Source organism: Lolium rigidum, chromosome 5 (genome assembly GCF_022539505.1).
Source record: "Lolium rigidum isolate FL_2022 chromosome 5, APGP_CSIRO_Lrig_0.1, whole genome shotgun sequence".
Classification (NCBI taxonomy): domain Eukaryota; kingdom Viridiplantae; phylum Streptophyta; class Magnoliopsida; order Poales; family Poaceae; genus Lolium; species Lolium rigidum.
The window spans coordinates 32,516,222-32,543,099 of NC_061512.1; the positions used below are offsets into that span (position 1 = coordinate 32,516,222).

At 45.7% G+C, this 26,878-nt stretch overlaps 1 pseudogene; it reads right to left on the bottom strand.

Annotated features, from left to right (window-relative positions):
- Nucleotides 1-1,942: 1,942 nt before the first annotated feature.
- Nucleotides 1,943-26,373, bottom strand: LOC124655817 (annotated as a pseudogene).
- Between the last annotated feature and the right edge of the window lie 505 nt (nucleotides 26,374-26,878).

The following is a 26,878-nucleotide window of genomic DNA, read 5'->3' on the forward strand; positions in this document are numbered from 1 at the left end:
GCGGCCTACAGAGACGAAGTTGATGAGATCGCCAAGTGCTTCCTCGGATATGAAGTCAAGTACGTCAGGAGAGAGGATAACGCAGCGGCAGACATGCTATCCAAGCTCGGATCCGGCAGGAAGCAAATTCCGCCTGGCATTTTCCTGGAGCATCTCCGGATACCCTCGGTGAAGGGCGCTAACCCGGAAAACCCAGAAGTGGCAGTGTCTCCGGCTAGGGAAGTGATGGCTATCATTCCGGCTTGGACACAGCCTTTCCTGGACTACCTCATCGATCAGAAGCTACCAGAGGACGAGGTCCTTGCGCGACAGATCGTCAGACGAGCAAGATCCTACACAATTGTTGATGGACAGCTCTACAAACGAAGTGCAGCAGGGGTATTTCTCAAATGCGTCTCCAATCAAGACGGCATTGAAATCCTCAGAGAGATCCACGCAGGGGATTGCGGGCATCACGCCGCTCCCAGGTCACTCGTTGCAAAAACTTTTCGGCTAGGTTTTTACTGGCTCACAGCTAAAGAAGATGCTGACAAAATAGTCAAAACCTGCCGAGGTTGTCAGTACTACGCTACTCAACCAAACGCTCCAGCCCAAGAGCTGAAGACCATACCTATCACCTGGCCGTTTGCGGTCTGGGGGCTCGATATGGTTGGTAAGTTAAAAAGATCATCTCCTGGCGGTTTTGAATACCTCCTGGTCGCTGTTGACAAGTTCAGCAAATGGATCGAGGCTAAGCCGGTGAGAAAAGCCGATGGTGCTACGGCACTAAAATTCGTCTGCAGCCTCGTGATGAGATTCGGCATCCCACACAGCATAATCACGGATAATGGCACAAACTTCGCTCAAGGAGAGTTGAGGGATTATTGTGAGACAGTAGGGATACGGCTGGACCTTGCATCTGTGGCTCACCCACAATCCAACGGTCAAGTCGAAAGGGCTAACGGCCTAATATTATCAGGAATTAAGCCGCGCCTTGAAGAACCGCTGCGACGAGCAGCTGGAGCTTGGGCTGACGAGTTGGAAGCTGTTTTGTGGAGTTTACGAACTACCCCTAACAGATCAACAGGGTTTACCCCATTCTTCCTGGTATACGGATCCGAAGCCGTGCTTCCCTCCGACATCATCCACGATTCACCGCGAGTTTCCGCCTACAATGAAGAAACAGCTGACGAGGCCAGATAGCTATCTGTGGACCTGATCGAGGAAGCCCGGAACCTAGCTGACCAGCGCTCCGCCATCTACCAGCAGAAGCTCCGACGCTATCACAGTCGTCGAGTTCGGAATCGCTCCTTCATGGCAGGAGACCTGGTCCTCCGCCTTCGGCAGGTGAAAGACCATAAGCTGCAGTCTCCATGGGAAGGACCCTTCGTCGTTAGCAAAGTGCTTCATAACGGGTCATACTACCTTGTTGATTTCCGCGAGCTAAAGGATAGACCTGCTAATTGGCACCAGAAACGCAAGCGCGAGGATCCGGATGACATCTACGACGAAACAGATCGTCCTTGGAACATCGCACAGCTACGTCCTTTCTACACTTAGCGTATTTCTTCCGAGTTACAAACTCTGTAATAGTTATACATGATCAATGAAATAAAGCTTATGGTTCACTCTCCGAGTCTTTTACCTCCTTTACTTGTTCATTTTTAGATCATGTATGTTTTCCGACTAAAACCGCAGAGCTGGATTTTTCCGCCTAGGCGTGTATAAAAGTTGTGATTTTCAAAAATCGTCCTTTAGGACGTAAGCTTAAGTTTTCTGATTAAGTTGTTGTCTGTTGCGAACTCGTGGATTCCTAGTAGCGATTTCCGGCACCTATGCTCGGGGGCTTGTTTCCGCGGTTATTGACGGATTGCCATTGGGCTTCGTCGCCGCTGGCGAGCGTTTCCGGCTAAGGTCTTCCGGCTCGCGGAAGGTCAAGCGGGCAAGCCGGAAAACAATAAAATCAGCGCTTGCTTTCAAACATAAAACGAAACATGCGAATAATATTAACGGATAGCAGGATAAGTGTTTCCGCCCCACGCATAGTCGTTTCGTTTCCTAGATACTTAAGAATTTAAAGTCTTAATACAAACCCACTCTGGGGCCAAAATGATGCAACTTGTTTCATTGTCTAAACAGGAACTCTACTCGGAGTCCTCTTCTTCAGATTCCTGGTAGGCGGAGCCGTCGTCGTCACTGTCACCGGATCCGGCTTCGGAGTCGCCACCAGAGCTTCCTCCGGAATGCTCGACGCTTGACCCGGAGCCTTCCCCATAATACTCCGGCTCACCTTCCTCCTCCTCCTCTGCATCGGAAAATCCCTGGGGCAGATCGTGTTTGTTATACTGAGACGAGTGATTCACTCGCCTGACAAACAACTGCTCATAGCCTTGGGTTTCCGCAAGGAGGGCACCCATGTCGGAACCCTTGGGGGCTCCGCGTGCAACATCCGCAAAGTTGAGCGAGGGGAAGTGAGCCTTGCAGGTGGCCAAGACCAGGGAGGCGACTCCGCGTGCTGAAGATCTTTGCCAGTCCTTGATGAAATCCGGCACTTGTTCCATAAGTTTGGTCATCGTATCTATGACTGTGGTTTTGGCCTTCTTCAAAGACAGAGTCTTGGCGATTCCGCGACAGGCTTCAAATAACGCGTCAATGGAAATCCGCGCCTCATCGTATGCCTCCGTCCTCTTCAGGTTCGACTCTTTTGACCACTCGAAGCCAAGGCTCGCTGTGGAAGGAGGAGGTCCAGTTCCGTTAGAAAGAAAGCATATACGGCAGTCGGAACAACGACACAGAAAAAAGCTTACGGAAGATAAGTTGGTCGATGGCATCCGCCTCTGCTTCTAGAACTTTGTTCTTGGATACCAAGGAGATCACGCGACCCTGGCTCTTCTCCAGTTTTTCGTTCAGATCCGCCAGGACGCGGGCATGCTTCCCGGAGAGCTCCTTCCTCGCCTCAGTCTCCTTGTTGGAGGATTCTTGGATGAAGGTTTTGAGGGATTCGTTCTCCGCCTCAAGCACCTTGACCTTGGCGGATAGCTCATCAAACGAGGAGTGCTTGGCAGTTTCTTCTGAAGGCAGAAAGTTGCACATATTATGCATCCTGAACAATTATGTCAGCTCAAAAAGTAAAGACCCGGATCTCGTACCTTGAAGGCGGGTCTCAAGCAGCTGGATAGCTTTCTGGCTATTTTCCGCGTTCTGGCGCAGCCCCTCGATCTCCGTGATTTGCTCCAGCACGTGCACGCGAAGATCTTCGTGCAATTTCCGCGTGGTCTGTGAAGCAGCAAGGAGTTAGTCGGATATTAAAATCTTGGGGGCTAGCGAGGAATTCAGTCTTGATATAAAAAAATTCAATTTCCGCCTAAAAGTACGTTCTGGGAAAGCATCGGCTAATACATGTTACACGGAATTATATCACCCAATGCTTGGGGGCTAGTATCACCTGCCGCACTTCCTTGTGCTTGGCGAAAAACTCCTTCGGAGCCGTCCTCCAGGTCGGCGAGCTCTCGCATCTCCTCGTCCGGCTTTCCCCACACTTTGTTCAGCATGGTGGAAACTTCCGCGTGACGCTGTGCAAGGGTAAGCTTTTGAAGGGACGGAGTCGGACGAGGGTCGACCCGAGTCGCGTTGGTGACCTGAAGGAGCTTTACCTTTTGCTCCTGTTCTTCTTCTGTGGGCTCCGCGAAAGCGGCGCTTGGTTGATCTTGCGGAGGAACAGATGAGGAGGTCCCCTTGGCGGAATCGCCATGGTGAGCGGAATCTTCAGGAATGTCATCAAGGTTGATGACATCTTTCGGATCCGGCTTGGAGGCGGATGAAGCCTTGGGCGGAACTTCAACCTCGGGAGTAACAGGAATAGAAGCCGGAGATGGCTTGGCTCTTTTCTTCGGGACCCTTGGGGCCTTGGGGGGCTGGCTTCCGGAGCTTCAGAAAAAACATAAAAGTATAAGTAAGAGTTTGAGCGTGAAACCAGAACTTGGATCTCGGAAGTAGGCGCTTACCCGGAAGGCTTGAAGAAATGCTGGATGGCAGGCTGCCCCTTGTTGCTGGTATTAATCAGTGAAAGGCGCTTCTTTTTCGCCTCCGCTTTTTGGGTAGCCGCAGTGCTAAGCACTTTGCGGGTGCGTTTCGCATAGGGGCTGGAAGGAGCTGGCTTCTTCCTCTTAGCAGGGCGTGGGGCCTCGGGAGCTTCCGCCTCCGATGCAGCTTCTGGATCCGTGTTGCCGGTGGAAGGAACCCGGAGGATAGTTCCGAGTTGGTTTTCTTCAAGCGCCTCGAGCTAATGCAAAGTTAAACACTTAGACAAAAAAGTTTGAATGCGAAGAGAAACAATAGACTAAAATCAAGACGACGTACCGCGGTTCCGGAACCATTCGTGTGAATGTCCTTGTTGCACACGTGAACGTGAAGTTCACGTGGGATTTTGATGAGGAGCCGGATCCTCTTGTCGATGGCGTCGGCGGAAAGATTGTCTTTTGTGGCGCGCATTGGGTCGTCGCGCCCTGTGTATTGGAACATCAGGCGTGTGAGCTGGAGCGATTCGGAAAGGTGGGGGCAGTGCGACCATGCCGGAAGCTCGGTGGCGGGGCAGTTCTTGAAAGGCGGCAGCTTTCTTTCGCTCGCGGGGTCGGAGACGTCCTTCAGGTAGAAGAAACCCCCAGACCAGTACCTCGCGGATTCGTGGCGGTCGGTAGGGGGGTAGACGCGGCCCGGGCGGATCATAAAGGTGATGGATCCGCATGTGGCTAGTTCGCTGGATTGCCGGATCCTCTCCTTCTTGACAGTAAAGTAATACTGGAACAGAGAGAGCTCGGGGGTTACCCGGAGATGGCCTTCGCAGAGGGTGACGTGGTTGCTGATTGCAAGCACGCTGTTCGGAGAAATGTTGTGGGGTTGGAGCCCATAGGTCTTCAGAATCTCTAGGAAGAAGTCTGAAGGCGGAAATGAAAATCCGCGCTCCACCAGTGCTTTCGTCAGCACCATCTCGTCGTCCTTAGGAGTTGGAGCTAGTTCATTCGGAACTGACCTCCAGCTTCCGTGTTGCAGGAAGCCCTCCGTCTCGAGGTTCCTCAGCTCCTTGTCGGTGGTGGTGCAGGGCCACCACTTTCCCTTGGCTTCGGAGTCTCGTTGGCGAGCTTTCGACTTTTTGACGACTTCTTCCGCCTGGCGCTCCGTTTGATCCGCTCCAGAGGCTTTCTCCGGGTGAGCAGAGGTCCCTTCAGCCTCCTTGCCGGAATCCTTTGAAGGATCCAGCCTGACTGGAGCAAAGGGTGGAGGGGCGGAGGAGATTGGCGTCGCCATGATAGGTTCTGAAGTCGGAGGCGGAGTCGTTGAAGACATCTGAAGAAAAGGTTTTGGCGGAAATGTTCTTTAGTCGGATCCAACGTCATCTTCCCCAAATTCATCCCTACCGACTACGGTGCGAAGGCGAAGCTCAAGAACTTACCGTAATGGCGTTTGCGGTGGTCGGAGTCGCCGGCGACGAGGTTTCCGCGCGGTGGCTCGCTGATGTTAAGAACAGGATGAACTCGACGCGGCGGCGAAGCGACTCCGGCGATGTTCCGGTGAAATTCCGGCACGGCGGAGAGGGAACTCGTGGCGGCGCTCGGTAGAGAGGTGAGAAGGGGGGTGAATGAGGGTTGAGGCGTCGACGGCGGATATTTATAGGCCGGTGGGACGAGATTCGTGCTCCGCATCCTGTGGTCGGAACGCAAGCGTCGCACCGTTGGATGTGTGACACGTGTCCAAAACCCTAAACGGTAAAAATGGCTAGAGATAAGTTACCGCACAAATCGCGCGAAAATGGCGCCAGAATTGGCGGAACCGTTTGAGTGTTTTAAGATTCCGGGTAATTGCGTGAGGATAAATTGGTTTTCATTCGTGAGCAGGGAGTAACCCGGAAACGTTTTTCGGAACGTCGATGGATGAAGTCCCGCAGAATGGGAGCATTTTCCGACTAAAAGTTGGGAAAGGAAAAGAATGTGAAGTTGGAGTTCTTCAAGTTTCTCCGCGTTACCAACGTTTGCCGAAGATCATGATGGACCAGCAAGGCGGAAACAGCAGGTGAAACTCGGAGAACTCTGGGGGCTACTGTTGTGGGTATACTTCATGGGTGTACCATCGACAGTGCCTAGATCCGGCAAGCCCGGGTGGCCCACAGATGGTGATGAGGCATGTGGCCCATCGGGCGGCCCAGTTGCTGTTGATCATGAAGGAAGAAGTCCGGCCCAGGATCAGTAAGCCGGATCCGTACCGACATTAGGAGGAACCCGGATCCGCGGAGGCCCGTGAGGAACCCGGATCCAGTACGACGTATATGGAAGGCGGATCCGTGACGTGCACGTCAAGATATTGTACCGTAGTTAGGCTATCTGTAATCCGGCTAGGACTCTCCATGTAAACCCTAGATCCGTGCGCCTTTATAAGCCGGATCCCGGGAGCCCTAGAGGCAGAACAACAACTCATTGTAACAACGCGAAAGCGCCCAGATAATTCCAGACAAGCAGCAGGCCCTGTCATCGTGCAGGTGTTCCGAAGCTGGGTAAATCGCGTACCACCGTCCCGAGAGCACTCCGCCCTATGGCCCCTACTTCTTCTCCCCCTCGTGAGGATCCCTCCTCCGGGGTACCGTCGATTAGGCAACGACACATAAGTTCTTGGGGTTTACAAAATATTGAAACAGAGTATTAGGCTTTGGGTGATACCGTTTCATGAAAACCTGTGTGTTTTGTTCTGAGCTTGAGTCGGTTGATCACCTCTTCTTTAAGTGCTTTGTAGCACAAAATGTTTGGAAAGTGATCTCATGTATTTGGCATTAGCATTGGTTCTGACTTCCTGTCTGTAGCATTGGTGGATTAGCAATGATAGGAATGTTGTGCTTAATACCTTTAGCTCTGTTGTTATGGACACTATGGTCAGGTTTGGATGCGGTTTGGTCCAGGGTGATTGCACAAGGTGGCGCCTACTCTGCAAGGATGCTCACACTTCACTCCTGGACAAACCTTCTCCTCCTGGAAAGAACAAGAGGAGAACTGCTGCGGATCGCCTGGAGTTGAACTCTTCCTGGATGCGTGAGAACTTTTGAAAGCTTCGTCAAAAGCCTTGGATAGATGCTCTGTAGTTGGTATTTAGCTGTTTCCCATCTCTCCCAGTTTAGAGAGATGACATCCAGAAACTTATATTGCTGTAATTGTCACTCTTGGTTGCATGGTAAGTGGAACCAGGGGGGGTTGAAACCCCCTTTCATCTAAAAAAAATTCTTTTTTGCTTGATGATTACTCAAGCCAAGAATGAAAGCAATCAATCCAATAAGGGCCAAATCAACAGTAGATTTTCTTTAATAGAACCAATGTAAATTTTATCATAATCTCTACTTTTTTTGATTAAAAACATATGGTGAAAAGGACCTACCCACTTAAAAGAATCTCGAGCAAAAGATTTATAAGCGCTAAAAAGATATGGAAACTCATCAAATTTAGTTTTCGCGTACCCCGCATGCCAAAAAAAAATAGCAGAAAGCTCGGATAGCACACTGGATATGTTTCGCGCGCCCAGGAACAAACACAGGGAATGTGTGCCATGCTCAGCACACGCGGAGAAGAACGGATTAACACCACGTAATCTTCCGTTACAAATTGATTTATGTGTGTCTTTCTGTCCGGCAAAAACATGGGCCAAGCTTCTCACACACCTTTCAAAGTCGGTGTATTCTTCCCCCTATGCCTCCCTTTCCCCATGTCTCCCCCAAAACTAAGGATTAGGGAGTTCTGATCTCGGGAAATGTCCAAGTTTGACAAGAGGAACCCAACTCGGCCAGTCACATAGACTACATTCAAATTGCAGATTTTATAGAGAAATAAACAAATGGATGACCGAGAAATGCAATGTCACTCTTCCAAATAAAATTAAACAAAGGTGAAACATAAATATATATATATACATGGAAATAGCATTTGTTACACTTTTAGTTGCAACAAGCACACGTAAGAGGCCAGCAAGCATTTTGACTGCATTTTTACTTGAAAAGAATACTATCATGTCAATTTTGATACCTTGGAAGAATCTGTATTATCAACAAATCATGCAAATTGGCAAATGCAAAATATATGGGAACTGGCAAATGGAAATCAAAACGGCTTAAAAACACAGCAGGGTACAAAGATTGTATAATCCACTACAAAAAGTTCACTCCTTTTGCAAAGACATATGGGAATTGGCTATGAAAAAATAACACAATATTTCACCAAACATTTCACTCCAGAAAAAAAAAAGAAACAGGATGCTTAGCCAATTCAATTCATCTTTCACTGCCAAACTTCTTCCATACAAACGGGATGAGAGTTTCACAAAGCTCAAAATGACAAGTTTGTAGCATGTTTTGCTCTAAGGTAAGATGCGGCTACAGTCCATGAATTACATGTAAAAAGGCGCAACATAATTCAAAGTTAAGTGTTTTTGTCTAACAGGGCCAAAAAAAGATCTTCACGTTCCATGCGAGCTTCTCTGTATTGGCATGGGGAGTTTAACTCCTCAGTTCCATTGCCTCCCTGCAAGAATCAGTTGATCAGAACATGCAAAAAGAAGATCTGAATTCTACCAAACATGGCAACACACACAACCTGCAGGTGCTGACAATACTAGCCTAACAGTCAAGAAAACCCGAAAAGGCAGATTGTATATCTTACCAGAATAATTTCTCGACCTCTTCACTTTCAGGGTTTAGCTCCAAAGCGCGTGAGAGAGACTGATAGGCACTGTTATAATCCTAAGGAAAAGAGAGATCATTGTCGAATGAAATAACAGATATGAAAGGAGCAACATAGTTTTCAGACTGGACAGTTCTACCGCACCTTCATACACATAAAAGCTGCGCCTAGCCGATAGTGTGCCTTTGCCCACTTCGGGCGAATCTCTGCGCATTCAGTTGCATCCTCGTAAGCCCTTTTTCCATCACCCAAACGAAGAAAGCAAAGGCTCCTGTTTGATAACAACTTGGCATCGAAGTTGTCCATCTTCAGAGCCTGCAGCAGACAAGACAGTGAAAAAAATGATATTGCTGCCACATTTCTGAAATGCTGCTCGGTTTAGACCAATAATTTGTCATTCGGTTCACAGGCATGAAATTCCTTGCCATGAAACAACAGCGGAGATTAATGTGTCATCATTCTTAATTTCTTATGTATTTACTGTAAACATAATTATCGCATTTTTCGCTACCACTAGCTATAGGAGTGAAACTTCTGCAGTCTGCACTGCTAAGCTAGAATTCAATATATGTGACCAGATACGCACACTAGCGACTAGTCTTTCAACAGGATCATGTGATAGCATTATGACGTAGTTGGTTAATTTTACAAATTGGTACGTCAATTAACATTAATGATAAACCAACTAAACTGAAATGGTGGAACCATTTTCATAGCTGTACGCATGTACCTCCAGTCTATTATACAGGAAAAAAAAAGGTCATGGGAAATACCTCTGTGTAGAACACTGACGCCTTCAGATAATCCTGCTTCTTAAATGCTTCATCCCCTTGCCCTTTCAGTTCAGACATTCTCGTTTTCACAAAATTGCCATCCTGGGCAACTCATAATAACTCGAGTAAGGTATAAATTAAGATGCCGGATGCGTGTGAGGAAGAAACAGTACTCTAGAAAAGACGTTAAGGTTAAGTGAATGAATTCAAGAAGCACTATCAGCCTAAATATACATGAAGCGGTTTCCATGACTGCAAGAATTGAAAATCCTAGTTCTCACTTGCCACAGACAGGAAAAAAAAGTAACAAAACTCTTTAAGAAAACTGATTGGTACACCTGCTAATGAATTAACATGCAAGCAAAATAAGTTATCCGATAAAGCATCATTCACATCTCATGATTTTTCATGAACTGATCTTAGACAACAAAGCAGATACAAGAAAACAGATCCGCAATTGACGAGTTCTTGATGTATGAAGTTTCTTTAAACATGACACCCAACATTACTTGGAGAGTTAAAATGGGCACATGACATACCTCAAGTTGCTTGATTTCCATCTTCACATGACTAATGATTCCATCAACGCTCCAATTGGCCACAGTTGAAATGGGAGATGTGAAAGGAAAGAGTATCTCGACATCTTCCCGTGTACCATACTCAGCAGCCAATTCTATTGGCAATCTACCATACTGTTGAGGACAAGAAAAGCTTTACAAAACCAATATTGAACTTTAGAAAATAAGCAATATTCTTGACACAAACCATGCAAACCTTATTTATTGACTACCTGATCAAAATAACAAACAGATGGCACAAAGGAGAAAGGGCAAAACAGTAACAATTTTATGCAATAAAGCTAACTTAGCACATACTTCTCTTTTTACGATACAGATAGCATCATGAAGGTGTACTTACATCATAACTCGTACATTCATTGCATCAGTATAAGACAAGTCCATTGAAACTACAAAACCAAGCAAGACACAAGAAGATGAGCCCAAATGAGCATTCTCACCATGTCAAGAACATTTGCGTCTGCGCCAGCTTCCAACAAGCACTTAATAGCTTCAGTTAAGCCCTTCTCTGCAGCCTTTAACAAAGGATTATCACCAGGACTAGCACTGCTCACATTAGCTCCACCCTATCAGATGTAAGTATGGCAAGCCAATCATATGGTTGTCTTGTCGTTAATACAAAGATGAATAAACCGAAATCAGTTTGTTGAAATCCTACATTCGTACTGCAGTATAACAGAGAATATTATACCTGAATCAATAGCTTCACACAGGACACAAAAGATTTGCGTAATGCCATGTCTAGGGCTACAAACAGACGATTACCCTTGTTGGGCTGGAAAAAAACAAATAAATAACTTAATTTTCATGCCGAAATATGACAGTTCTAAGAAAAAAATGTAAATTGCAAGGGAAAAAAAGCTGAGATGATAGTTCTTTTCTAAGAGTAGCTTATGAACTTATATGTCCCGAGCAGTAGGAAATAATTATTGCCACAACTACTGCTACAAACCAAACAGACAACCAATTAAGTCCGATGCTCCTAACTTTTGGCGTGGCATTAGTCACCAACCAGTAATGCCCTTAAATACAGGTGGGGACAATTGGAGAATGCAGCAAAAGAGAGAACTGAAGTTGAAAGCCAACAGATCAAAGAAGATTTTGAATAGTACATCTGCATTGTGCTGCAAAAGGATCTTGACGGTACTAGCATGTCCTTTAAAAGAAGCAACAGAGAGTGGTGTCCCAGTAACTGATAGTGCATTAACATCAGCTCCTCTAGAAAGAAGAAACTCTACTATTTCAGAGTGCCCTGAATAAAAGAAGAACAATAGATTAGGATCATAACATATAAACATGATATACACAAAACGCATTTGGGAAACACGCTTCATTAACTATCAGGGGAAAGCAAATTTGTGGTTACACATTTCCCTGAACAGACATGCGGAACACTTTACCATAACCAGTTCCATAAGAAGATAAATCATACCCACATAAGCATCCATCGCATCATATGATTCATATCATATCGTATCTATGCTATGTAATTAGAAATTTCTTGGGAAACAGAAAAAATGAAATAGACATCATAAGAACAGGTATACAGACTACACGGATAAACACAATGTCTACAAATATTGATAGCAGTATGATATAACACATGGTTTTTTTACAAATCTGTGAGCAAAAAATTAAAATCAATGTGACAACCAAGTTTACAGTTTCATAAGACAAATTACTGTGTTGACAGGTACCCCACTGAAGCTTGGTGCGCTCGGGTGTGTGACGCTCTGTGTGTACTTCGGTAGCTCTGTCGTGCAGTGAACTCTGGGTTTAATCCCGATGTAAGAATCTTGCGCCCTCTGTAGCATGGTATTGTGCCATTTCATATATATATATATATATTTATAAAAGTACTTCAGGTGGGGGGTTTTCTCTACCGTTGCACCATCATAAAAACAGATTAATTACTATTCAGATGCTGATGGACATGAGAAGCGAATAAGATCAGGCTTGTTTTAATTTATGGCAACAAGAAATTGTTCATCTTAGGTTTACTGGGCTCTTGGTAAAATAAATCAGCTTTTATGACCAGGGCATTCCCTCTAGATTCAATTAGAGGCTGTCCAAAGTAAAATCTGATGCTAGATGCATCGTCCATCGGTCGAACACAAAACAATTCTCAAACAGAAAAAAAGTCCAGCACAAAGCAAGGGGCAAGGCAACAGCAAAGTCCCTGAGCATGAAACTAATGCATAGTCTTGCGGTCAGAGGAAAGTGGCAACGAATGAAGCATCCATACCACGGACTGCAGCTGAGTGAAGAAGCGTGACGTCCCCTTGACGTTTCTGATGCAGATCAGCGCCATGGTCTAGAAGGTAGGCGACGGCAGGAAGGTTGCCGTAGGTGACGGCGTGCTCAGCAGGTGATTGATCTAGCAATAAGATCCACACAAGTTACAGTTACGTACAGTTGGTGATAAGTTACAAAACTACGGGGTCTGCCTGCTTCTGTAGCCCACCCGACTGGAAAACGAACAAATTACCCACCCTGAGAGGTGTCAGGCCTGTTGACGTCCATCTTGAGCTCCTCGACGAGGTACTGGTAGAGGGGCAGCCTGCCCCGGCCGCCGGCGGCGTGCAGGGCGTTGAAGCCCATGTAGGTGGTGCTGGCCACCGTGACCGGGACCCCGTGCCCGTGCACGTCCAGCTCCTTTGCGATCTCTGCAACAACGGGAGATGCGTCAGGAAGAACTTGGTAGCAGCAAGAAGAAAGCACCGAACTTGTGGCAGGAAGGTCGTATCATCTCAAAAGGCGGTCACTTTCGGCCCCGAATCAGGAAGAAACGGGCACTGATCCTGATGCCAGAAAGCCCCAATTTGATTGCGACGAGAAAAAAAAAATCCCCGAGGAATCGAGGGTTCAAGACTAGTAAATCGAGAGCGAAATCGAGAATCTCGCCGGGGATCCGCGGCCAGATCGGAACCCGCACGGTGAAGTAAACCGTACGCCCCCCGGATCTAGCGAGCGGAGCGCCGCCGGCCGGGGAAAGGGAGAGGGAGGTGGTGGCGGGCGGGCGGGGCTTACTCTTGATGGTGCGGACGTCGCCGTCGTGGGCGGCCTCGATGAACCTGGCCTCCAGCGGCCACTGGTCGCGGTCTGCAGGAGAAGGAGCGAATCGAAGGGTGAGACGGCCGGCGGGGCGGCGGAGGGAGATGGAGCAGCCATGGATTGATTTGGGTCAGATTAGGGCGCCGGCCGCCGAATCCACCGGCCGGTGACGTACCTTTGCCGAGGAGGAACTCGAACTGGCGAGGCAGCGGCATGTCCCGGGTCCCCATCTTCCACTCTCTCTTCGCCGGCGGTGGCGGTGGCGGAGCAAGGCGAGGAAGGAAGGAAGCTTCTGGAGTGGGTGGAGTGGAGTGGAGAGAGAGGGCAGAGGGGAGTGAAAAGAGCGGGAAATGGGAGGGAAGGCCCAATTGAAGGTCGACACGTGACCTCCCACTGATGGTACGATCTGACACCAGTGCAGGTCTTTCCCCTTTGCTTCTCAATCTACGTTTTGAATTTTGAATTTTGAATTTTCAACTCGTTGTGATGTCCTCTCCCAACTATGCTGATTGGGTGAGTTCTGTTAACATTTACTACAAAGCAGCAATCTCCATAGATGAAAGAGGTCAGTATAGTACATGTTAGCAGACTCGCGTCCGCATCACCGCAGCTGCCACCGCCGTACGCCAGCAAGCACATACCGGCGGCCCTGTCTGAGGAAGAGGACTTGAACCCGGCGTTGCAGTACTCGGTGCCGCCTCCTCCATCACCACCAGCGGCCGATCCACATCCACCTCCACCACCATCTACATTCCCAACTAGCCATGCGCGATCCCGAACCTAGTCGACCTCACCATGTGGCCAGCGACGGCGAGGAGTAGGCTAGGGTTAGAGGTCTAGCATGTCATGGTCTTTTTATATTTTCATATTTTTATTTTTAACGCTATGTAAATTGTTTTATAAATGGCAAAAAAAATGTGGGAACACTGCAATGTGTCATGATGCCGCTGGGGACACCCCATACGCAAGCAATCCATCGTGGCTCAAAGGCCAATTTCGCGCCTGCGGCCCAATACGGGCCCAACACAAACGGATGCGCGCAATTAGCGTCTGAAATGTATCGCTTTGCTCGAGATGCCTTAAAGGTTAATCCAACATTTACCCATGTGCGCGAAATCAACATACCAAAGCATGTGCCTAAACTGAGTAGCGTGTTAAGGCCACTATGTGCCCCTTTCATGATATTTTTGGTGACCTAGGTGATGCAATGGTAGAGAAATTCCCCATGCTAATGAATATGGGGGTGACGTAAGTATAATCCCAGTAATCCGAGGGGTTAGCCGAGACAAGCAACACTTGTCTAAAAGTCTCAAGTAAAAAGAGCTTTTTGATAGAGAAACACTGTGCCATATGCAATGGCATGCCAGCAACTAGCAGAGAAACAACTTTTAATGTTTCCTTAAAAAACAACTTTTAATGTTTGTACCAGATATAATAGTTAAAATGCTGCAGTGTTTCAACTCAGAAAATGAAAATTGTCAAAACACTCCTAAAACTATAAAAGGCACAAAAATCAGCAAAAGGTTGGCCAAATGGAGTAATCCCGGTGAAAATTCACGAAAGGGGGTAATTAGCGTAAAAAGTCAACTTATGGGGTAAAAAGCAGAATTCGATCCTGAATGATGATGCATCGGGACAACTGAGATATGATTATGTTTTTATGTAATTTACCCTGCAGAACAAGCTATGCAACTATTATGCTAGCATTCTTTAAAATAAAACATTATGCTAGCATTTGCAATGGGCAGAGAGAAGATATGCATGTTTCTTTTTCACATCTAATGCGAACTGCAATGCAAAATGCTATTTGTCTTCTACCGAACTTTTCACTCTAGCTTAGCAAGTTGCACACTTCCATACAAACAGGATTTGAGCTTCAGCAAAACTCCAAATAAGTGGCTGAATATAACCAGTTCTGCTCTAACTTTTCACTCCACCTTAGCTACGGCTACAGCACATGAATCACATACAAAAAAGGCGCCAGAATTTAAGGTTCAGCGTTTTGGCAAGAACACCAAAAAAAAGAGCTTCCATTCTGAGCGAGCTTCTCTCAGCTGTTAGCATGCAGTGGACGTAATCACCTCAGTTCCATCGCCTCCCTGCAAGAATCCGTTGATCACGACAAGTTAATAGATGGTCGAATTCTGCTGATTATTGGCAAAACCAAGAATCCGAAGCTTGCTTACAACACAGATCTAATGCCAGTCAAGAAACAACAATATGAAAGGTGGACCTCTTACCAGAACAATTTCTCAATCTCCTCGCTTTCAGGGTCCAACTCTAAGGCACGTGAGAGTGCGCTATAAGCTCTATCATACTCCTACAGAGGGCAAGCACAGGGAGGGGTCAAATAGCAGATATGAAATGAGCAACACAATTGTCAGTTTGAACTCTCCTATTGCACCTTCGTGAACATCAGAGCAGCTCCTTGACGATAGTGAGCCTTTGCCCACTTCGGGCGCAGCCTTTTGCATTTAGCCGCGTCATCAAAAGCCCTCTGTCCATCACCCATGCGAAGCCAGCACAGGCTCCTGTTTGATAACAGCTTAGCGTTAAAGTTATCCATCCTCAGTGCCTGCAGCAGGCAAAACAGTGAAAGCTGCTGTTATTGCCACATTACAGAAACATTCCTCACTTTAGTCCAATAATTTCTCATTTCTCCCATGGTTACAAGGACATAAAAAATGATACTTCGATTAACAAGTCAGTCCCGTTCTTATTTTACTTTTCAATGAAATAGAAGATGGAGTTAATGTGTTTCCATACTTATTTTAATTTTCAAAAAAAAAACTATTACCAATTTTTATTAGCAGTAGATATAAGCATGAAACCTCTCCTGTCTACACTGTTTGGCTAACACCGGGTATATGGGACAAGATGCGCACATTTATGACTAGTCTTTCAACTGGTTCATGTGATAGCATTACAGGGTAACATGACACTTTTTTGTGCATGGCCGAGATAAAATAATGTTAATGATAAATAACATAAATTCTAATGGAGGAACATGTTTAATGGCTCTACCTCAGGTATACATAGAAAAAATAGTGTAAGTATGTACCTGTGTATAGAGCAATGATGCATTTGGATAATCCTGCTTCTTGAATGCTTCATCCGCTTGTCGTTTCAGGTCAGACATCCTCTTTTTCACAAAATTACCATCCTGGGCAACTCATGATACTTCAGTCAGAAACAGGGGCGGACCTAGAGTAAAACCAACCCGGTGTCCTCTTATGAGTCACACATGATTATCAGTTAGAGTTGGGGGTGTCATATGCCACAAACTCATAGAATTTAGCAAAGAAATGAAAGTTTACCCGGTGTCCTGTGACACCTGGTAGCACAACCTGGGTACGCCCCTGGTCAGAAACATATATTAAGAGGTTTGATGTGTGTGAGGGAGAAACAATGCTGTAGCTAGATGCTAAAGCGAAATGAATGAATACAAGAAACAGTTTTAATCAACAGAAGGTTTGGAAACCCCTGTTTTCACTTGTTACCCACATAGAAAAAAAAAACAAGAGAGCTATTTCAAAAAATAGCTTGGCTAAAGTTGAGGAAATATAAATAGAACAAATTAATTGTCCAATAAAGTATCATCCAATAAATGAGTTCAAGGATAGAGGTTAGGCAGTGATGCAGGTGCAAGAAACATACATGTATAAGAGTCACAGGAATAGGGAAAAAATTTGGGCAGTTTTATCTTTGAAGTTTTGGTTAAACATCGAGTTGACCAATGTTGCTCAGAGAGTTAATGTAGACCAAAATTGTTGTGGGTGTGCAATACAATTTTGTACAGTGACGAACCTCAAGTTGCTTGATTTCCATCTTCACATGACTAATGATTCCATCGACGCTCCATTTTTCCACTGTTGAAATGGGAGAGGTGAAAGGAAAGAGAATCTCAACATCTTCCCGTGTACCATACTCAGCAGCCAACTCTATTGGTAATCTACCAAACTGTTGAGGAAGGACAAAAGATTTAGAAAAGCAATATACATTAGTTAAGAAATAAGCAAGGTTGTAGACATGATTAATATAAACCATATTGATTCACTACCACCATAATAGGTAGACATAGTGCTAGTGTATTTCATCGATATACACCTGGCGAAATGAAAGACAACGTGAAATAGTAAAAAACTTATACAAAAAAAGTTTAACTTCAGTCTTTTATTTTTATTTACAGATTGCACCATGTAGGTGTACTTACATCAGAACTCATACGGTTATCATTATAAGACAAGTCTGCTGAAACTAAAGCCAAGCAAGACACAAGAATGTGACAAAAGGAGCATTCTCACCGTGTCATGAACATTTGGGTTTGCACCAGCTTCCAACAAGCACTTGATAGCGTCAGTTAAGCCCTTCTCAGCAGCCTTTACCAATGGATTATCAAAAGGATTATCACAGCTCACTTTAGTTCCACCCTGTCAGATACAAGTATAGAAGACAAGCCCATCATACATTTGTCTAGTAGGTAAAATCAATCATCAGTTTATGAAATTCTGCATAGCCACTGCAATATAAACAGAGGATACTATACCTGAATTAATAGCTTCATACAGGACACAGAAGATTTTTGTAACGCCAATGTCAAAGGTCCAAACTGACAAGAAGCCTTGTTGGGCTGGAAAAATGAGAAAGAAATTCAAATTTCGTGCCAAAATATGATAGTTCCAACAGAAAAATGGAATTTATAAGGGAAAAAAGAGCTGAGGTGATACTTCTTTGGTAAGAGTATAGCCTCACAGATTACCACCTATGACCAGGGCCTGTTTGGTTGCTGTACAAAGGTTCCCGATATTTAGCGCACATTTTACCAAATATGTTTAAGGTTAGATGATGAAAATGAGTGCCATACTTTGCCAAGCCTAAGGGAATCCTACTGCATTTTTTTAGTCAGTGACACATGGGAACCAAGTTGCAGGAAAAAAATCTTCACACTAGTGTAGTGCAGGTGCGAACAAAATGGGCAAATAACTCAAACTTGCATGACTTTTGGCATTTAATGGTTTAGTTACCAAACGACATAATAAATACCTCAAAGACAGGTGGGAACAATTGGAGACAATAGCAAAATCAAACAAAAGGAGCTAAAAGGCAACATATTAATGAGGGACTTGGGTAGTACATCTGCATTGTTCCGCAAAAGGATCTTGACAATACTAGCATATCCTCTAAGAGCAGCAACCGCGAGAGGTGTCCCAAGATCGGATATTGCATCAACATCAGCTCCTCTAGAGAGAAGAAACTCTACTATTTCAGAGTACCCTGATAAAAAGAAGAAAAAGAAAGGTCATAACAGTATAACAACATTAATAGTACATGAACAAAACGTTTTAGGGCAACAAAGTTCCAATAACTAGTGGTGGGAAGCAATTTTATTGCTTCACATTTCTCAGAATAGACACACAGGAAGAGTTACCATTATCAGTTATCATAACAAGGCAGTAATAATAATAACACTAAATTAAGAGTCATCATTTGGGTAGGGGCGGTTGGGGGAGGGAATGGGTTTGCTTTGAACTGCTACAAACTTACAACAAATAGTCTACAAAATAGATACCCCAAGAATTGCATATCATAGTAAGTAAACAAACATGTACTGGGAACTAGTTTAAATGGCTAAACTGAAAAGGTTGGTAGTGATACGATGACGCATGGATTTTTTCACATATCTGAAATTAGGAATCGCTCTTGATCATCTAAAGGCTCATCTCCGTCAACAACTCAAAGACCATCTATCTTCCGTTTAAGCGCTTTAGTGTGCCTAAAAGATCTAGCAAACGGGGTTGCCAAGACAACAGTGGTTAGCTGTCTTACAAAAGTTCAGAGACAGACTGGTGATCAAACTTATTTTGTTTTCTCCAACCCAAAGCACTCTTTTCAATTGTACGAAGAATGTGAAAAAAAACAGCCATGACTATGGAATTCCTAACCAGACTGTGATATATGCTACATACATAGTAGGTAGGTTAGGTCCAGCAGAAAACAATACTAAAAGAAAAAGGTCCGGCACAAAACAGGGGAGCAAGTAGTCAAGGGTGAAGACTGCGAGCATGAACCAAAGGCAGCAGGGAAAAGTAACAATGGAATGGAGTTGCTCTCCATACCAAGAAGTGCAGCCGTATGCAGAAGAGTGATGTTCCCCTTTGAACGTTGCTGACGCACATCAGCGCCGTGGTTGACGAGGTACTTGATGGCTGGAAGGCACCCGTTGGTGACGGCATGCGCCGCGGGTGTGAAAGCTAGCATCAAGATCCACACGAGCCAGCTGAAGTTAATAATGATTATCAATTCATACAACTACGCTTTGGGAGTTGGGGAGGCGAGTTACCCTGTGCGGTGTCGGGCTTGTCGACGTCCATCCCGACCTCCTCGACCAGGTACCGGTAGGCTGGCAGCCTGCCGCGGCCGCCGGCAGCGTGGAGCGCGTTCATGCCCATGTAGGTCGTGCTGGCCACCGTCGCCGGGATCCCGCGCCCCTGCACGTCCAGCTCCTTGGCGATCTCTGCGTGCAGTTGTCAAAGAAAGGGGCAGTCTTTCAGTCAGGAAGCACGGAAAGAACATCGTGTACTGAATACTGGCCACCACATGAGAAATAAATCGCTGCTGATCCCTAACGAATGAGTTGAAGAACTTGGTAATGAAAAAGCCCAACTTGCCACGAGAAAATACGAAATCAGACGCCCCAGCCTGAATCGCCACGCCCAAATCACCCCAGCATCAGACATTCAGACGCACGCAACCAAATCCAGACGAAACCGCAGCATCAGACGCGTCGCTCTGAGCCACCCACAATCCGTAACAGATCGGAAGCGAATCGCGCTGTAAGTGAAACCCTACGCCCCCAGATCTATCAGGCAACTGGACACGGCACGCCGGAGAGAGAGAGAGAGACGGGTGTGGGGATTAGTTGGGTGCGGGCCTTACTCTTGATTTTGCGGACGTCGCCGTGGTGCGCGGCCTCGAGGAACCTGGCCTCCGGCGGCCACCGGTCGCGGTCTGCAAAACAAGAAGCGGTGAGACGGCGCGGCGGAGGGAGCGGTACGAGGGCAGGGGCGGGCAGGGTGTGGTTCACCTTGGCCGTGGAGCAGCTCGTAGAGGCGAGGCAGCGGCATGTCCCGGGTGCCCATCCTCCGTCTTCGGCGGCGGCAGCGGCGGCGGTGGCGGAGCAAGACGAGGCGACGGAGGAAGCTTCTGGAATGGGCGAGAGGGAGGTGGAGACTGGAGTAAAATGGCGGGAAAACGGGAGTGAGTGAGTGAGTGGGGTTGCAGCTTTGCGGGAGACGCAATGGGAGGTCGACACGTGCCCCTCTCTCTCTCTCTCTTGGCGTACGATCTGACGTCGTGCCAGAAGCACGGGTCACGGACTCACGGCCTCTCCATCTCCCTTCCGATTCGAATTTTGAAATTTAGATTTTGAACTTGCTTTCTCGCTCTCTTTTTCACCGGTGATTATTGACCGCGCGAAAAAAGTTGGGAGGTGTCTAAAAGATTTGTTGTACTTTCGAAAGGTTTAGATATTTTTCTCCCAATTGTACGAAAATCCGTGAGTTCTTAGTCAGGTCAGGTGTCCTGTCACGGCTGCGCGGTCGTGCCAACGACATCAGAATCTCGCTCTACGTCGACGATACGGTCTTTTTCATCAACCTGGTGAAGGCGGGGCTTGAGGCGGTTCGCGGCATCCTCTCTCGCTTTGGCGAGGTTGCCGGGCTGCATGTCAACTTTGCCAAGACAGCGGTGATCCCTATCAGATGTGAGGGCATGGATGTTGCTGACATTGTCTCACCTCTTGGGGCTAGGGTCGCCTACCTCCCCCACAAGTTTCTTGGACTACCCCTCCGTCTTCGCAAGCTTCGCAAGGTTGACTTCCAGCCCTGCTCGACCGTATCGCCAGGAGCCTCATTTGTTGGAAAGCCAAGCTGCTATCTTGGTCGTCTGGTACTCCTCAACGCAGTCCTCTCCGCGCTTGGATTTCTATCCACTTCGCTCCCGGCTTGGGTGCGTAAGGAGATTGACCGGATTCGCCGGGCCTGGCTGTGGCGTGGCGATGACACCTGCCATGGTGGCCTGGAGCCGTATCTGCCAACCTCGTGACCTTGGTGGCGTGGGAATCGTCGACCTCGACCGATTCGGGACTGCACTTCACCTTAAGTGGCTTCAGCTCGAGCGTGTATCACGGGACAAGTCGTGGACTGGTATGCCCGTGCCTTGCTGTGCAGCTGAAAAGGGAGATCTTCGTTCACGTCTTGTAAGTTTTTGTATGAAAATACATTTTTATGAAAATGCACATGAAGGACAAGTTATTGAATGAGTGGTGCAATTACCTCTTATTATGGATCGGAGGGAGTACCTCTTTCTACTCTACACTCACAGCAAGCTTATATGTCTGCCGCACATATATAATAGGAAATGGGCAATGTAAAATATATTAATCTTGTGCCAAAAGTTTCGCTCTAGATTAGCCAATTCAATTCAGCATGCAACACTTCCATACAGAGCATCTCCAGTCGCGTCCCCCAAACGATGTCCGGGCAAAGCGCCGGATTAGTCGTTTGGGGACGTCCGGACAAAATTTTCGTTTGGAGAAGGTCCCTTTTCTAGCCACGTCCCCCAAACGCGACCTCCAAACAAAAAGTAAGTGTAAAAGTCGTGTCCGGCGTCCCCGGTAGAGACTCTATACACAGGGGATGTGCTAGGGACGCCGGACAACATTTGGAGCACGTCCGGACCGAAGCGGCCTTTGGGGCACGCGACTGGGACGTTTTTTTGGCCGGCGTCCCCCAAATCTCTTTGGGGGACGCTTTGGGGGACGCGACTGGAGATGCTCTAATGTGCAAAAGTACCCAGTAACATGTCCTCCAAATAAGCAGATTCTACTTTCCATGAATTGCATCTTACAAAGGCACCATAATTTAAACTTGAGAAGTACTACACACACGGGAGTGGTGTTTTGGAACATGGGAGCATATGCTCCCTCTATTTGTAAATGCATCTTACACATATTTTAAATTTCAAACAAAATTGAAACCAAAAATTCGCATGTAAATCTTCTCGTGCTACACGCTTCGAAAGTTGTTTCATAAAAAATCGACTTATCATGTGACGTGTGTAAAAAAGACAAAACTCAGTGCTGAAAATAATGCTTTTCACAAGATAAGTTTTCTCTTTTTTATATAGACCACAAAAAATATTGGTTTTCCGTGAAACTTAACGAACGAACATATATTATGAAGATGTACATGTAAAAAAATTTGTTAAAATTTTTCGACATTTCAAAATATGATTTTTTGGTAGAGGGTGCATACGCACCCGGAAGCCGAATTGAATTTCCGTACACACATACATAACTATATACATGCTACAACTAGTCATAACTGCAATACTCTAGGAGACACAGCCACCAGGAGGTTCCAACTCAACAGGCAGCAAGACATTTTAAACCTACAAAAATCAAGTAAACAATGTAAGGAGGCAAGAGAATAATCTCAAGCTCTTCTTTGAATGGCACACGTATTTCAACGTCATAGGTAATGCAGAAACAACAACGGCAACTTGCCTGCCACATTTTGGCTAGATTGCACTGTAGCAGACGTCCCTTCTGTAGCTGTGATGGGGTAAGTGCCTACGAATAAACCAGCCATTTCCCAAAAATCAATCATAAACTACAAACATGTCCATGCAACATTAATAACAATATTCTGAACATCTAATGGATGCATGCCAGTATTGGGACTTCAATGTATTCTTTAAGTAAGGTTAATTAAAAGAATCGATCGAGGACTTAGCTGTGAATAATCAAGGATTACTACCCAGTATCCACTATGAATCTTCCCTCCCTCGCTCACTGATAACGTGACAGTGTATATGTTGGGACATTATAAGTGACTTGCATCTGTTAGAGAAAAGTCTTTCTACACTAAAAAGGTTGATCTCCTAATTGTGTTCTAAGGTGACACAAAAGATACTGATAATAACCTTGATTGCATCAAGGAAAGCCAGAAGCATGACATGTTTGTGCTAAATGATAAAACAATGACTAAAGGTTGCTATATATTTGTTTTAAGATAAGATTACATTGTTCGGGAAACTGTGTTATGATTTTTTTTCCATCTTTTACTTAATATATAGTTGGGCATTGGTGGTGGTTAGTCTGCTAGTTGAAAAGTCTCAGACAGAAAGGAACCAAAGTAAACACCAGCCCCTAAAATATCTCTAACAGAATAAAGTACCACATGCTAAAAAAAGAACAGTAAGAACTAGGGGTGGCCACCGGTCCAGTAGAACTCAGATGAGCAAGCAGAACTCAGATGAGCAAGCCAACATAGTGAGCAATTTCTTAATATGATTTTGTATGGACAACAGAGAAGCACGATTTTTAGCTAGTGTTGCATTTTCCTCTCCCTAAGGCCTAATTTAAGATTTCACATTTGGCCCCTCAGTTTCGCAGGTACAACCTTCCAGGAAATATTATCTACAAGTCTATTGTGTATAATAGAGATGACATTCAAGTTTGAGTTAAACAATACAAATCTACAGCAGAGGAGAACGTAAAAACTTAAGATCCGCAACAAATTTCTACTACAGTATGTTAAAAGGGTAGATGTTTACGTTTTGTAATGATCTCTCCATGATCTGATACTTCTACATTCAACTTTATAGTTCTTCTGAGACGTTCTTCTGGGTGAAATACTTGAATCTGTAAAGTCAACAATATTATTTCTTAGTACTATAATCCGGATAAATCAAGCAAACCATAGTTACAATTTATAAAGTACAAGTAACTTACTGAAACGTTTATTTTGGCATTCAATTTATTTCCTTGATCAAAATGGTCCTTGCATCTGACCAGCAACATGTTCTCCAACTGACATAGTTACGAAGTCAAGAGCATAAAGTATAACATAAATGCATATACGCTCATTCCATTTTAACTGAAACTCAATACACACCTACCTCAATGGTAGTAGAAATGCGCTTTCCATTAAAACATTCAATAATATCACCAAAGCAGATTCCAAGTTTCTCAGCATGCGAGTCTTTTGACACCTAATGTTCAATTGTCCGTGATTACACCGTAATATCATTAGAGCACTTTCAGGAAAACTAATAACAAGTTTGAAAATATATATAACTGTAAACAAAGACCTCTTCAACAATAAGGCCGTCCTCAATGTTATGCATGCGCCACATCTTCTCAACATTAATAGGGTCTAGAAGCCTCATGGAATCAAACCTCATTCCAAGGTGGAGCCGAGGGATGCACCTTTACCAAATATAATCATTTAATATAGAAACACATCTAAAAGTAGGTATGCAGATGTAGTTGACTGTTTTACAGATGATCTGTCTCCTTTAAAATATAAATCATGTCTAGCATGCTAAAGAATCAAAATCCCTACATAGTTTTGTAGTCGTTCAATTGCATTAGGTAAGAACTACAAGAGAAGAGACAAACTAAATGGTGTAAATAGAGTATGGAAACTTAGCAAACAGTACTTCTATGAGACATAATAACAGTAGAGTTATGCACGAGAACACTTTTCTATCAGGTCAATTGTGTTGTTCAACTCCATCAACAAGCAGAAACGGTAATAAGGAAGAATTAATGCATCAGCTTAGCAACACTAACAAAGAATGGAGGGGGAAGACGTACCCAAACTTCGTCCACAAACCCACACACTTTTCCAAAATAGAAGAAGGTACAAAAGAAGCGCTAAGGTGATTATTAATTAATCCCACAACCTTCCCCTCCAAATCAATAACGGGCCCTCCATCGTCATCACACTACAACATAGTAGTAGCGACAAATATTACAATTTATACAATAACAAAGTAGCAACAGCGAATTGCAAAACATGAGTAATAATTGCTTTTTGTTCCATACCAGATAGTCATCCTGTTCGTGGAGAAAGTACATGTAGTGATATCTTTCAATACTTGCTGGATTCCAATATTCCACTCTACCATGTGTTATCCTCAAATCCATGCTTTGATCTCTTCCAAGTCGGAAAACGTCTTGACCACAATGCACGCTGCCATTAAAAGAGGGGAGCTGGACTGGCTCGTCCACTCTAACCTTAAAAAATGCAAGATCATAATGTTCCTGGTGGTAGAGGTAGTGGCCTTCCGCGGTGGTGCCATCGCGCAAGTGAACAGTAACCTGAAACGGCAGAAGGAAGAATCATGTAGCTGCATTTCGGTAACTAGCTATCCTACAACAACCCAGTTTGAGTCTAGCAACTGAGAGATTACAAATAATTTAATCTGAGATGAAAGGCGAGTGAATGTTGAGAAGGAAACTCACATTGGCTTTAATATCGTACTCATCTCTACCTATCCAGTGGTCTTCGATGGGATGCTTTGAGCGAATGAGATGTGCAGTCGTCAAAATGGTGCCTGTTTTGCTCTCCCTGTCCCAGTCAATCCACAAACCACAGCAGTTTGTCAGCGGCTCCCCCTCTGCAAATACAAAGCCCACAACACGTAGTTAGCGCCTCGATCCCTTGTGCAAATATTAATCAGCAAGCAAGCAAGCATGATGTATGCGTACGCACCGAGAGAGGATGAGAGCCTGATGACGGATTTAGCGGCGTGAAGCACCGCCCTTTTTGCAGCTTCACGGATGGGATGAAGGTGCTCATCATTAAACAGGCACGAACGTACCTCCTTGCGCCTATATTTAGAACTGAAGAGAGCTGTCCTACGGCCTGCGCGCAGAGACAAACTAAACTAAGCACCCACAATTGGTAGATTGCAAACCTGAGAAGAATAGAGGGGCTGGGGTAGAGGCTTACACAATTTCTCTATGTATTTGGCCTGGGCGTCCTCAAAGGCGGCGTGTATCTCAGGATAGACAGTGGGATCACTTAGCTCGTCTGGGATGTAGGGCTTGCTGATTGGAGATTTGGGTATGAAGGAGGAGAGGTCCTCCTCCTCCTCCTCCTCCTCCTTGGTCATCTCGTCGACTCGTGCGCCATTTGCTTCTGTCACGGATGAGGAGTCGTACGGGCCTTGCACAGGAAATCGAGGCAGGGAACCACCCATGATGAGGAACAAGTAAAGACGCGATCTTTCATGATGAGGAAAATTTGTTGTGGGGAAAAAATTACCACAAGGGCTGGGCGGATGGGCGGCCCGATCGTACAACGGAGTGTCGACCTCCAGCTCCTCCCCAGACGAATTTCTCTTCTTCTTTGCCTCCCTCTCCGGCTCCGTAGCATCTGCACCATCACGGGTCCTTTCGGGCTTGGTCATCTTCTCCGGTGCGCGCGAGTCCGCGGCGGAATAGGGTTGGCGATCGAGGGTTGAGGGCGACGAGGTGGTGGGGATTGGCGGAATGGTGGAGAGATTGTAGGACGTTTACCTTTTCTTTTGACGGTTGTAGGACGTTTACCTGGTGGGCCGTTCGCCTGGACTCTTCTTAAATCTCAGGCCATCTCCAACGGGCTAAACGGACGTATCCATCAGTTAAAATGGTCGAAATCATCCGCGCGTCCGTTTGCGTCGAGGGTGGCTCCAGCGGCACGATGCATATTTTTTTTCCATTCATAAAGTCATAATTTATATTAATAAAAAACATAAAAGACCATAAAGGCGTGGTAAAACTAGGTGTCGTCGTCGCTGACGAGGTCGATAAACTCCGGCGTCGGCCATGGAAGCTGGTACGCCGCGGTGGAGGAGGTAGGGCAGGCTACGGCCAGGCCGTCACCTACGCAGGAGGTAGGGCAGGCTACGGAACCGACAACATTTCTTCCCCATGGCGTCGGTCGGGTGGATA